At 46.1% G+C, this 12,392-nt stretch overlaps 1 protein-coding gene across 1 annotated transcript in view; it reads right to left on the bottom strand.

Annotated features, from left to right (window-relative positions):
- LAMB4 (laminin subunit beta 4) overlaps positions 1-12,392 on the bottom strand; it is a 339,109-nt gene that overhangs the window by 108,166 nt on the left and 218,551 nt on the right. The gene's annotated exons all lie outside the window — the stretch shown is intronic.

Below are 12,392 nucleotides of genomic sequence, written 5' to 3'. Positions count from 1 at the left end.
ATGGGGTGGTGGGGGAGAAAACAATGATGGAGGTGATGGAAAGGGCAATGATGGAGGTAGGGGAAAGGACAAAGATGGTGGTGATGGGGAGAAGGCAATGATGGTGGTGGTGGAAAGGACAATGATGATGGTGGCGGAGGAGGAAATGATGGAGGTGGTGGAATGGGCAATGATGGGGGTGGGTGGAAAGGACCATGATGGTGGTGGTGGAATGGGCAATGAAGGGGTGGGGGGGAGAAAGCAATGATGGTGGTGGAAAGGACAATGATGGGGGTGGGGAGAGGACAATAATGGGATGCGTGGGTAGGAGGACAATGAGGGATGTGGGGGATTGAGATGGGAGGAAGGGGGATTTATAATGGACTTAGGGAAAGGGGGAGGTGGAGGAAGACGTTATTATTGCTTATTATGTCTAACACAGTCCCTAGTATATAGTGTACTCACTTATACATAGCACAGTCCCTTATTATATAGTATACTCACTTATTATGTATAGCACAGTCTCATAGTATACTCGCTTATTCTGTATAGCACCATCCCTCAGTATATAGTGTACTCACTTATTATGTCTAACACAGTCCCTTAGCATATAATGTACTTACTTATTATGTATAACACAGTTCCTTAGTATATAGTGTACTCACTTATTATGTATAACACCATCCTTAGTTACATAGTTTCCTCTTTTATTATGTATAACACCGTCCCCTATTACATACCATCCTCTCTAGTTATATATGGTGCCGTCCCTTATTATATAGATTCCCCTATGTACATTGCTGTCTCTTATATAGTGTATTCTTGTTATTTTTGTTAATCACAGCTCCCTCTTTTATTACATAGTCCCCTCTCTTGTTAGATATGAAATGACTCCTGCTGGAGGAGCCGGTGACCAGACATCCAGTCCATGCGCTCCTCCATCAGAAAAGAAGTTATCCATGCTCCATCAGCCATCATTGCATTATACAGCTAACAAGACAGGATGGTATGTAACAAAAAACAGGGCTCTGCATAATCCAATATGTAAAGGACAGTGCTGTACATAACAAGAGGGGGCACTGTGTAATAAGAGATGACAATATACATAATAAAGGAGACTATATAATATACAGCTCTAGCAAAAATTAAGAGACCACCACATCAAAACCCTGTGATGGGCAACCCAATCTCCAGACCTGAACCCCATTGAAAACCTCTGGAATGTAATCAAGAGGATGATAGATAGTCACAAGTCATGAAAAAAAGAAGAGCTGCTTACATTTTTACGTCAGAAGCAGTGTGAAAGACTGATGGAAAGCATGCCAAGATCCATGAAAGTTTTTTTTTTAAATCATGGTTATTTCAGAAAATATTGATTTCTGAACTCTTCCTGAGTTAAAACATTAGTATTGTTGTTTCTAAATGATTATAAACTTGTTTTCTTTGCATTATTTGAGGTCTGAAAGCATTGGGTTTATTTTTTTTTTAATTTTGACCATTTCTCCTTTTCAGAAAAAAATATAAAATTTATTGCTTGGAAATTTGGAGTTGTCAGAAGATTGTATACTAAAAGAACAATTTGCGCATTTTACTCAAAAATATACCTTTAAAGAAAAAAATCAGACAATCTGACCATTTGGAAGTGGTCTCTTAATTTTGCCATATACATGTGTGTATGTGGCTATATACAGTATATAGCTTTGTCGCCATAAAAGGAGGGGGGCCCAGACACATTTCTTGCACAGGGGCCCCAAGCTGTCAGTGTCCACCCCGGTTTATCATGTACCAACACCTTTTTTGTGAAATATGACACCCTTACAATCACATCATGGATACCTTTTTATAGATGAACTTTACCTTCAAAGACACTGATTTTTATTAACAAAGTGAATCATATATACAGTATAATGTATCTCTTACATTAAAACAGTTTATCAGTTTTGCAGGAATTCATCCTTATCAGATTTTTTGGCTTATGAAGTTTTCAGACACAGTCTGTAGAGAAAATATGTGATGCATATTTAAATATGGATATATACAGGTGCTTCTCACAAAATTAGAATATCATCAAAAAGTTAATTTATTTTAGTTATTCAATACAAAAAGTGAAACAGACAGAGTGATCTATTTCAAGTGTTTATTTATGTTAATGTTGATGATTATAGCTTACAGTCAATGAAAACCCAAAAGTCATTATCTCAGTAAATTAGAATAATTCGCAAAAAACACCTGCAAAGGCTTCCTAAGCATTTAAAAAGGTCCCTTAGTCTGTTTCCGTAGGCTCCACAATAATGGGGGAGACTGATGACTTGACAGATGCTCCAGAAGGCAGTCATTGACACACTCCACAAGGAGGGTAAGCCACAAAAGGTCATCGCTAAACAAGCTGGCTGTTCACAGAGTGCTGTATCCAAGAATATTAATGGAAGGTTAAGTGGAAGGAAAAAGTGTGGTGTAAAAAGGTGCACAAGCAACCAGGATAACCACAGCCTTGAAAGGATTGTTAAGAAAAGGCCATTCAAAAATTTGGGGGAGATTCACAAGGAGTGGACTGCTGCTGGAGTCATTGCTTCAAGAGCCACCACACACTGACGTATCAAGGACATGGGCTACAAGTCTCGCATTCGTTGTGTCAAGCCACTCATGACCATTAGACAACGCCAGAAGCGTCTTACCTGGGCCAAGGAGAAAAAGATCTGGACTGTTGCTCAGTGGTCCAAGGTGTTTTCAGATGAAAGTAAATTTTGCATTTCATTTGGAAATCAAGGTCCCAGAGTCTGGAGGAAGAGTGGAGAGGCCACAATCCAAGCTGATTGAGGGTCTAGTGTGAAGTTTCCACTATCAGTGATGGTTTGGAGAGCCATGTCCTCTGCTGGCGTAGGTCCACTGAGTTTTATCAAGGCCAAAGTCAGCGCAGCCCTCTACCAGGAAATTTTTGAGCACTTCATGCTTCCTTCTGCCGACAAGCTTATTAAAGATGTAAATTTAATTCTCCAGCAGGACTTGGCACCTGTGTACACTGCCAAAAGTATCAATACCTGGTTTACAAACAACAGGGTCACTGTGCTTGATTGACCAATAAACTCGTGTGATCTTAACCCCATAAAGAATCTATTGGGTATTGTCAAGAAGAAGATGAGAAACACCAGACCCAACAATGCAGACGAGCTGAAGGCTGCTATCAAAGCAACCTGGGCTTCCATAACACCTCAGCAGGGCCACAGGCTGATCACCTCCATGCCACGCTACATAGCTGCACTAATTGATGCAAAGGAGCCCTGACCAAGTATTTTCGTGCATCTACTGTACATACATTTCAGTAGGCTAACTTTTTGGATTTTAAAATCATTTTTCAAGCTGGTGTTATAAAGTATTCTTATTTGCTGAGATAATGACTTTTTGGTTTTCATTGGCTGTAAGCCATAATCATCAACATTAACCGAAATAAACAATTGAAGTAGATCACTCTGTCTGTAATGCGCTATATATGAGTTTCACTTTTTGTGTTGAAGAACTGAAATAAATTAACTTTTTGATGATATTCTAATATTGTGAGAAACACCTGTATATTGTATATGTTTATATACATCCTTTACATATTATCTGATCACATACTTAGGATGCCTGGTCAATTAGAGTAGTGCTAGGGCTACATAGGGGCAGTTGACGAGTAACAGGGGCAACATACCTTTTCAAGTTAGGGTGTCAACCTCCGCTGTCAGGAAGAGAATTGTGAAGGACAAAGCTAGTACTCATCTAACCCTAATTTCTGCTCTTTTTTTAAATTGCTAATTTGATGTGCAAATGTGTGTGCATTTATGTCTTTATGTATTGGGTTTTTAAAATAACTAAATAACAAAGTAATTTTGTTTATTATGCTTTACATATATAAGGTGCCTCATAGATTGATTGCTTTGATTGTTGATTGATGGGGTTATGTGGGGTCTTATATTCTTGGAAGGGGGTTATGTGGGGGCTCATATTCTTGAAAGGGGGCTATGTGGGGGCTCATATTCTTGAAAGGGGGTTATGTGGGGGCTCATATTCTATGTAGGGAGATTTCAGCGTACTTATTTCTGCTCAATATTAAGTCATACAATTAATATAAAATTTTTTTATAATTAATATGTTAAGATTGGCCAGAATTAATTTCAGTCTATTGGTGTGGCCTTCACAAGAGTCTCTCATGTTGCCCCTCAGGAAAATTAATCTTCCCCCTCTGCTTTATTATGTATAGTGCTATGTTATGTATAGTTCAGTACATAAAGGAAAATTAGCCATCTCTGTCAGAAGGGGGCACCACGCCTTCTAAACTGCCCAGGGCCCTGGCTACTCTTTATCTGCCCCTGCATTTGAAATACAACATCGGATCACACTCGGACAAATGTTATTCTATGGGGCCATTGTTTTTTCTGGCAGAGTCTGTCCGAGGAAAAAAAATCACTGCATGCCCAATTGTGATCTGATATATCGTATCGCACTCAGCCATGCAAGTCAATGAGACTGTGGAAAACATCGGTCTACACTCAAATGACATCTGAGCGCAGTCTACTTTCTACGCACTGACAGAATAGAGAAGATGGAGAATGTTTTTTTCTTCATCTTCTCCTCGTCCTCGAGTATCAGAGCACACTATGCTCACACTCTGATCAGAGTTTGATAGGCGTGTCATTTGCATAATCGGCATGACTCTATGGAATGAGAAAATCTACAGCCTTCTAAACTCCTAAAAGGGTTGAAAATCAACCCAAAGCTCAAGTAATATACACCACTTTGACGCACTGATTTTTTATTTATAATTATAAGTACCATAAGCGTTAAAGGGAACCTGTCACGTCCATAAAAACTATTTACCTGTAGATATGGGGTAAATCTGTAAGTAAATAGTGTTTAAATTACGTGCAGCCTACTTTTTGGAGAAGCAGTTCTAGGGAGAAAGAGAACTCACATCTTCCCTGCAGCCGCTTGCTTCCAATCATCAGGTCAGGGAGCAATTCTAGTCATTTGTCACTATATAATGAGCCTGCCATAATTGCTCTCCTGTACTTTCACTGACAGCTTGCTTGGCACATAAACACTGGGGAGCAGGCTGGCAATCAAAATGGGGGGGAGTGATTACAGCATGCTTACTGTACAGTGAGTGATTGTGATCACTCCCTGCACGGCTCCTATATCTGGCAGCGAGGGGGCACAGGGTGGATATAAGTTTACTTTCTTCCTGCAGCCACCTCTCCAGTAACGAGGCCTAACTTGATTTTAACGTTACTTCCAGATTAACCCTACATCAACAGGTTAATAGTAGAGTTGAGCGAAACGGGTCGAAAAAATTCAAAAGTCGCCGACTTTTGGCAAAGTCGGGTTTCATGAAACGAAACCCGACCCTAGGATGAGGTCGGCCACGAGGTCGGCGACTTACGCGCCAAAGTCGCGTTTCAAAAGTTTGTTTTGCGCTCTTTTTCAGCCAATCAGGATCCACGGACACTGTGGGCAACGTGATGACCTAGGCACGGGTCACCACCATCTTTCAGAAGGGCATGCAAGTGATTGGCTTGCTTTGGTGGGCGTCACAGGGGGTATAAAAGGGCATGCACGCCGACCGCCATCTTACTTCTCCCAATCTTAGTATAGGGAGAGGTTGCTGCTCATTCTGTAGGGAGAGCGTTAGGCAGGGAAGAAGACAAAAAAACTGCTTCTGCTGCTAGCGATTTGGCCTGCACAACACACAAGTCACTGTGTGTGCAGTGCAAGGGGAGGCTATATAGTGGTGTATCAGTGGTGTTGGTTGTTCGGCTGCCTTTTAAGGCTTCTTGACACGCTGGCATTGCTGTTTACCCACTGCTCCGCAAACTGCTTTTTTAAAAGCAATCCAATCTCCCTTATCCTCTAGTCACTTTTGTCACAGCTGTGCCATCGAGCGTGTCACATAGTGCTCAGATATCAGTGGGCCTCACACAATCCACAAGTGTCCAGTGTCCAAAAGTGTGCGCAGAGATTCAAAATCTCCATTATCCTCTCGTCACTTTGGTCACAGGCAGCTGTGCCATCGAGCGTGTCACATAGCGCTCAGATATCAGTGGGCCTCACAAAATCCACAAGTGTCCAGTGTCCAAAAGTGTGCGCAGAGATTCAAAATCTCCATTATCCTCTCGTCACTTTGGTCACAGGCAGCTGTGCCATCGAGCGTGTCACATAGCGCTCAGATATCAGTGGGCCACACACAATCCACAAGTGTCCACTGTCCACAAGTGTACGCAGAGATTCAAAATCTCCCTTATCCTCTCGTCACTTTGGTCACAGGCAGCTGTGCCATCGAGCGTGTCACATAGCGCTCAGATATCAGTGGGCCTCACACAATCCACAAGTGTCCAGTGTCCAAAAGTGTGCACAGAGATTCAAAATCTCCCTTATCCTCTCGTCACTTTGGTCACAGGCAGCTGTGCCATCGAGCGTGTCACATAGCGCTCAGATATCAGTGGGCCTCACACAATCCACAAGTGTCCAGTGTCCAAAAGTGTGCGCAGAGATTCAAAATCTCCATTATCCTCTCGTCACTTTGGTCACAGGCAGCTGTGCCATCGAGCCTGTCACATAGCGCTCAGATATCAGTGGGCCTCACACAATCCACAAGTGTCCAGTGTCCAAAAGTGTGCGCAGAGATTCAAAATCTCCATTATCCTCTCGTCACTTTGGTCACAGGCAGCTGTGCCATCGAGCGTGTCACATAGCGCTCAGATATCAGTGGGCCTCACACAATCCACAAGTGTCCAGTGTCCAAAAGTGTGCGCAGAGATTCAAAATCTCCATTATCCTCTCGTCACTTTGGTCACAGGCAGCTGTGCCATCGAGCGTGTCACATAGCGCTCAGATATCAGTGGGCCTCACACAATCCACAAGTGTCCAGTGTCCAAAAGTGTGCGCAGAGATTCAAAATCTCCATTATCCTCTCGTTACTTTGGTCACAGGCAGCTGTGCCATCGAGCGTGTCACATAGCGCTCAGATATCAGTGGGCCTCACACAATCCACAAGTGTCCAGTGTCCAAAAGTGTGCGCAGAGATTCAAAATCTCCATTATCCTCTCGTCACTTTGGTCACAGGCAGCTGTGCCATCGAGCGTGTCACATAGTGCTCAGATATCAGTGGGCCTCACACAATCCACAAGTGTCCAGTGTCCAAAAGTGTGCACAGAGATTCAAAATCTCCATTATCCTCTCGTCACTTTGGTCACAGGCAGCTGTGCCATCGAGCCTGTCACATAGCGCTCAGATATCAGTGGGCCTCACACAATCCACAAGTGTCCAGTGTCCAAAAGTGTGCGCAGAGATTCAAAATCTCCATTATCCTCTCGTCACTTTGGTCACAGGCAGCTGTGCCATCGAGCGTGTCACATAGCGCTCAGATATCAGTGGGCCTCACACAATCCACAAGTGTACAGTGTCCAAAAGTGTGCGCAGAGATTCAAAATCTCCATTATCCTCTCGTCACTTTGGTCACAGGCAGCTGTGCCATCGAGCGTGTCACATAGCGCTCAGATATCAGTGGGCCTCACACAATCCACAAGTGTCCAGTGTCCAAAAGTGTGCGCAGAGATTCAAAATCTCCATTATCCTCTCGTCACTTTGGTCACAGGCAGCTGTGCCATCGAGCGTGTCACATAGCGCTCAGATATCAGTGGGCCTCACACAATCCACAAGTGTCCAGTGTCCAAAAGTGTGCGCAGAGATTCAAAATCTCCATTATCCTCTCGTCACTTTGGTCACAGGCAGCTGTGCCATCGAGCGTGTCACATAGCGCTCAGATATCAGTGGGCCTCACACAATCCACAAGTGTCCAGTGTCCAAAAGTGTGCGCAGAGATTCAAAATCTCCATTATCCTCTCGTCACTTTGGTCACAGGCAGCTGTGCCATCGAGCGTGTCACATAGCGCTCAGATATCAGTGGGCCTCACACAATCCAAAAGTGTCCACTGTCCACAAGTGTGTGCAGAAATTCTAAATCTCCCCTGTCCTATAGACACCTTGTACCTTGTTTTACATTACTATATAGTTTGTTGGATTTTGTCTACATTTCTTCCAAAAATGAGGAAGGCTGGTGGAAGAGGCCGTGGAATTGGGCGGGGGTTGGCAGCTGGTAATGATGGTGTTGGTGGTGGATCTGATGGTAGTGGCAAGAGCAAAATAGGACCGAATGCAGGAGGTGCTGACCCTGCGTCATCGTCTGTCTACATAAGGCCTCGAACGCTTAGTTTTCTAGGAGTTGGCAAACCGCTTTTAAAGGCAGAGCATCAGGAAAAAGTTTTGTCTTACATTGCTGACTCAGCCTCCAGCTCTATCGCCTCCTCTTCTTCAGTTGTAAAAAGTAAAAGCACTGAGTCGTCATTGGAGGCTCATGTTCATGAACCACACCTTTCCTTGTGTCCTTCACCCCAACCAAGATTGAAGGATGACGCAGGCCATACTACTGATTACTCCATGGAGCTGTTTTCACATACCATGCCTGGATTATCAAGTCAAATGGTGAATTACCCAGGCCAAGATGAATCTGACATGGAGTGCACTGATGCACAGCCGCTGATGGATGATTCTGCTGGTACATTCACTCAGAGCACTACATTGTCCTCGCAGTGTACAGAGCCAGATTTTGACCCTGATGAGACTCAGGTGCCCCTTCCCGCACACTATACCACCATACACGGTGACACAGAGAAAGGTGCACATGACATAGAAGAGGAGGTGATGGATGACCCAGTTGTTGACCCAGATTAGCATCCATTGGGGGAAGAGGGTGCTGCTTCCAATAGCTCAGATGAGGAGCATCCACAGCAGACATCGACATCGCAACAGCTGTTATCTGGCAGGCCAGGAGCACTCCAAAGACAGGTTCCAAACATCAAAAGAGTTGCTGGACAGCTTGTCCAGAGGGTCAAAAGATCACAGCGTGCTAGGCCGCAAAATGTCTGCCAAAGTAGGAAGAGTGCAGTGTGGCACTTTTTTGAACAAAATCCTCATGATCAGGCCAAGGTTATCTGTAAGAAGTGTGCAAAGACCTTTAGCCGAGGGAAAAATCTGAAAAATTTGAATACCAGTTGCATGCTTAGACATTTAACCAGCATGCACTTGCAAGCGTGGACACAACACCAAACCTCAAGTGCCACATGTGCAACTGATCACAACGAAGGTAGTCAGCAACGCTACATTGTTTCCCCCACTGTAAGCCCACCGGTTAGCACAGCAGCAAATGTTGAGGTGTCGTTGCAAGGCCACAGCAGTCAGGGAATCCCACTGTTATATCAACGAAATACTGAATCTAGGCCATCAGAAAGAACACCAACTCCATCACCATCATCAACCCTCTCTCAGTCCGCCCTGTCCACCGCTACTTCCACCATATGCAGCTCTCAAGTCCAGCTCACCCTCCCAGACACTATGAGTAGGTCAAGAAAGTACTCAGTCTCTCATCCGCGTACACTGGGTTTGAACGCCCACATTGCCAAACTAATCTCGTTTGAGATGATGCCCTTTCGGTTGGTGGAAAGCACAGCTTTCCGCGAACTCATGGCCTATGCAGTACCACGCTATGACCTACCCAGTCGCCACTTCTTCTCTCGCAAAGCCATCCCAGCCCTCCACCATCATGTGAAAGACCGCATTGTCCATGCACTCAAGCAGTCAGTGAGCGGAAAGGTGCACCTCACAACTGATGCATGGTCCAGTCGGCATGGCCAGGACCGTTACGTGTCCATCACTGCGCACTGGGTTAATGTGGTGGATGCAGGGTCCACAGGGGACAGCGGTGGTGGGACAGTGCTGCCTAGCCCACGGTATAGGAAACAGTTGGCTGTAGGCGTTCGACCCTCCTCCTCCTCCTCCTCCTCCAGAAGCGAAAGCTCGTCCACAGAGCGCAGTCGTACGAGCACTCCATCTGCAGCTGCCACTGTTGCACACGATGTGTCCCCCTATCGAGCAGCTAGTGGAAAGCGTCAGCAGGCTGTGTTGCAGATGATGTGTTTGGGCGACAGACACACCGCCGAGGTGCTGGCCGAGTACTTGAAGCGACAAACTGAGTCATGGCTGGGCAGTGTACATCTTGAGGCAGGCAAGGTAGTTAGTGATAACGGGCGTAATTTTGTGGCAGCCATAGCCCTTTCAAAACTCAGCCACATACCTTGCTTGGCTCACACCTTGAACCTGGTGGTGCAGTGCTTCCTCAAAAATTATCCGGAGTTAACAGCCCTGCTCCAGAAGGTGCGAAGACTGTGCGCGCACATCCGCCGGTCGCCTGTACACTCCGTTCGTATGCAGAAGCTGCAGCGATTGCTCCACCTTCCCAACCACCGCCTCATTATCGACATTGCAACAAGGTGGAACTCCACCCTGCACATGGTGGAGCGGCTGTGCGAGCAGAGGCAGGCCATAATGCATTTGTGGGAGGATACACGGCAAGGCACTTTGAGAGCAGACATGGAGTTGACAGGCGTGCAGTGGTCGAAGCTGAAAGACCTTTGTAAAGTCCTTCAGTGTTTTGAGGAATGCACACGGCTGGTAAGCGCAGACGACACCATCCTAAGCATGAGCATCCCACTTATGCGTCTGCTCATGCAAACTTTGACGCACCTTAAGGAGCAGGCGTCTGCAGCCAATGTTGATGAGGAGGAAGAGGAGGAGGGAATCCTTGATGACATTCAGCCATTGTCTGCTCAGGGACCTCTCCTGGACGAGGTGGAGGAAGAAGAGGAGGAGGAGGAGGATGATGGGGATGATTACTTAGGGGAGGAGGATGCATCTCGTGGGGCAAGTGAAAATGTTGGCGTGGCAAGGTCTGGTACAGGGTTTGTGCGTGACTGGAGGGATGTGGATTTGCCAGAAAGTGCTCCTCCACCCAGCACTCGCAGTGCATCATTGACACCGGGAACATTGGCCCACATGTCAGATTATGCCTTGCGGATCCTAAAAAGGGACCCCCGCATTGCCAAAATGATGAACGATGACGACTACTGGTTGGCCAGCATCCTGGATCCACGCTATAAAGGCAAATTACAAAACATCATGCCACAGGAGAACCTTGACCTAATATTGGCTAATAAACAAGCAACTCTGGTAAATCGGTTGCTTGAGGCATTCCCAGCACACAGCAGCGGTGATGGTTCTCACACGAGCCGTACGGGCCGGGGGCAGCTTGGCAGAGGTGTTCGTGGTGCACACAGCAGAAGTGGCGTTGGAGACAGGGGTTTCATGACAATGTTGTGGACTGATTTTTCAAATACCGCTCACACAACTGGTAATACTGCATCGATGGAAAGTGACAGGAGACAGCAGTTGTCAACTATGGTTACAAACTACTTTTCCTCCCATATCGATGTTCTCCCACACAGGTCATTCCCCTTTGACTATTGGGCCGCTAAACTGGACACCTGGCCTGAATTGGCCCAATATGCCTTACAGGAGCTCGCTTGCCCAGCTGCAAGTGTGCTATCGGAAAGAGTCTTCAGTGCAGCTGGATCAATCCTGACAGAAAAAAGGACCCGTCTGTCAACCCAAAATGTGGATGATCTAACCTTCATTAAAATGAACCACGCATGGGTTTCCAAGGATTTTGTCCCACCTTCCCCTGATGACACATAGGGTGACAGAAAAATGGCTTGCTTTGGTCCACCTCTTCCTGGTACTTCACCTATTTCGCCTTTTGCATCAGCTGAATGTCCAACATCAACATATGCCACTTTCTAAAACTCCCTAACTGTGCTGCCTCCCCCCCCATGGCCGGGGTCACCACCTAGCGCACGACACCGTGCGAGTGCCGTTGCCCTGGACAGGTGGGTAGGCCGACTCTTGGGCGCGGGCACTGGCACAGGGTCCCCCATAGTGCAATCAAGTGTCTCTGACGGTGGTGGTGCACACCCGCCGTCAGACACACCTCTGTACTATGAGGGGCCCAGTGCCAATACCGACGCCCACGAGTGGGCCCCCCTTGCTTGGGCAGGGCCCCAGCATTTGCAATCTTTACCTCTCCCTGCTCCTCCGCTGTGTAATCTGGGCCGTCAAATCCATACTGTGCCTGACACCGTCTGAGCCTGCCTCCTGAGACATATATTTTGAATGTGTACGCTATCCATACATGTTATCCGGGGATACGGTACCCTTTCTAACCTTTGTGCAATCACGTGCAATCCATACTGGGCCTAACACCGTCTGAGCCTGCCTCCTGAGACATATATTTTGAATGTGTACGCTATCCATACATGTTATCCGGGGATACGGTACCCTTTCTAACCTTTGTGCAATCACGTGCAATCCATACTGGGCCTAACACCGTCTGAGCCTGCCTCCTGAGACATATATTTTGAATGTGTACGCTATCCATACATGTTATCCGGGGATACGGTACCCTTTCTAACCTTTGTGCAATCACGTGCAAT

Source organism: Dendrobates tinctorius, unplaced genomic scaffold, assembly GCF_039654945.1.
Source record: "Dendrobates tinctorius isolate UK_male_01 unplaced genomic scaffold, ASM3965494v1 ptg000035l, whole genome shotgun sequence".
Taxonomy (NCBI): domain Eukaryota; kingdom Metazoa; phylum Chordata; class Amphibia; order Anura; family Dendrobatidae; genus Dendrobates; species Dendrobates tinctorius.
The sequence above is the reverse complement of the archived record's forward strand: the minus strand, read 5'-3'. Positions and strand labels throughout refer to the sequence as shown.